General features: G+C 35.5%; 1 pseudogene; it reads left to right on the top strand.

The window, feature by feature from the left end:
• The first annotated feature begins 770 nt into the window (after nt 1–770).
• Nucleotides 771–2,094, top strand: LOC130050543 (uncharacterized; annotated as a pseudogene).
• Nucleotides 2,095–2,448: the final 354 nt, after the last annotated feature.

Below are 2,448 nucleotides of genomic sequence, written 5' to 3'. Positions count from 1 at the left end.
AAACACGTGTTTTAGGTGGGAACTAATTCATTTAGATCACGTTTCACGGCAGCTTTTAGAAAGGTAAAAATAATATACACTCACTGCCTTGGTTCGAGTTTATAGCATATTCTATAATTGAGACACTGGTCACAACTCAATGCAAGAGAAACATCTAACGTTTTCTTAATGCTCAAGTCATTAAATATCGGCAAGGGATATCATCATTGCCTGATCCCGGGGGCTTGAAGGCATCAATAATGTATTGAATAATTCTGAATGGGGAATCAGACAGAAAATGACACATCAAAGACAAAGATTTTGATTAAAATGGAATCGTCGCTCATATAATCTGAAAAGTTTTTTTTTTCAAGATTAAAGGAAGTGAACGTGAAAATGTGACAAAGGGTTTTAATTTGTCATTTTGATTTGTATAATGAATTCTGAAAATCATTAAGATGTAGCTTTCCTCAGTAGGGAGATATTTCATAAAGATTAACGAATCTTTTTAATCCCTGGGAGGTGCCATATTGAAAAGATTATTACCTCCCTGCTGGGTTATCTCTTAGCACCCACTAGAGGGCAGCACTGATGCTGACGTTTGTTGGACACACTGAGTGCGTTCACAATTCTCCCACTGGTTGATATTGGTGGTACATTTTATCATTGGTAAAACATTGGTACCAATGTTTATCATTGGTAACATTTATTGGTTACCAATTCTACAGGCCAACCACATTCACGGTAGAATTACCAACGTGGGTTTTTCGTTTATTAGAGTCACAGACAAGATGGCGGCTGGAATCGTTCCTGGTAGCGTGAGTGACGTTTCTTCACAAATAATACCAATTCAGATGAATATCAGGGAGAAGACCGTATAAAAAATTATAAGGGGAAGGATATCACATCTGAACTTAAGTACAATAAAAACACATAACTTAGTATATTCCTTTCATTTGATGCATACCTTTTCAGTGAACGTTTGTAGAGATTATATATAATATTTATATTCATTAGCTGATTTTCTCATTTTTTCTTATACATACGTGTTACCTTTAGAGCCTTGCTTTGCGGAAGGACCTCTGGCTCCACAAACACTCGACGTTTTAAATATTTATAATAAAAAAAAATTGTCTTCCTGTAAACATAATATTATTATGAGTATTATGTTTACAGGTTCCTGAAGAATTTTTTTTATTATAGATATTCAAAACGTCGAGTACCTGTGTTTGGCCCGTCCGAGCTTCGCTCGGTATTATGAATTTAAACTGTGTTGATTTATTCTATATATGTCGTCAGTAAAAAAATTAAAACTAAAATATATTCTTTTAGTAGTCTGAGAGTTAATACTTGTAAAGCTTACACACAGATCTATCTATATACCGACATAGGTCAGGCCTATTTTAAATGGCTCTTCAGATTTCAGATTTAAAGTTACAAAATTCAGCGGAAATTTTGACCTTTTCTTCGAATATATCTTATGGTACCAATCAAAGGACTTTTCTTACACTGATTATACATTATTTGGATTTTTATAAATATGACAGAGATGACTCAAGATTTGAGCTCAATGTTACCAAATGATGTACCTGATGATCCAATTTATATCTGTTCTGTCAATGGAAAATTCACATACCTGAAATTATTTTTCGCAAATTGAATTCTAAGGACCAGAGGAAAGAACATGCAGAAAGTTCAGAGACTTTGATAGAAAATAGCACGGAGGATACCACACCATATGCTCCAGACAACTTTGATTTGGAAGATAGTAGTGACAATGAAAAATCCAGATTTGAATGGAAATTCTCAGACACGAAAGAACTGCTAGCAGTTTTCAAAGCACAAAAGGAAAAAAAAAGGGGGAATTTTTTTTTTAGCAAAAACATATGGAAATCAGTTGCTACAGAATTAAAAGGGGAGCTCAAAGCAACAAAAATGCCTAGTCCTGAACAATGCAGAGAAAACTTTTCTCCGAGGAGGTCGTACAGAAATTTCATTGCAGAGAAGAAGCCAGGAAACAAAAGAAGCCTTTTATTAAAATCTGATGACATCACAGGAGGATGGAATTACTTTAAATCATTAACGACTTGTTTGTATTTCATAACATCATTGTGAGGGTTATCGGTACAATGTTCTACTATTATGTATTCGAAATGTCATGTCGAGAAGATACCGTAGTAGCACGTGAAATCATCCATGGTATCTGAAACAAAAATATAAAATTCGGATTCAATGAGGGCTTAGAGTTTTTATATGTTTTCAAATGTTTTTTACTCGATCGTTTTATAACTTAACATCAGTCCAAACTCCCTCTTCCGAATGTAAAATGTCCCATACCTTAATGTACTACGGGTAGCGCAGAGGTAGCGCTCTCGCTTCTCACCGCTGCAAACCGAGTTCGATCCCCGTGATTGGCAGTGGTTGTGTGTGAGAGGGTATGGAGGTCGCCCGCTCGGACACGTTGGTTTC

Source organism: Ostrea edulis, chromosome 9 (genome assembly GCF_947568905.1).
Source record: "Ostrea edulis chromosome 9, xbOstEdul1.1, whole genome shotgun sequence".
Classification (NCBI taxonomy): domain Eukaryota; kingdom Metazoa; phylum Mollusca; class Bivalvia; order Ostreida; family Ostreidae; genus Ostrea; species Ostrea edulis.
Note: the sequence above shows the minus strand (reverse complement) of the source record. Positions and strands in the feature narration are given on the sequence as shown.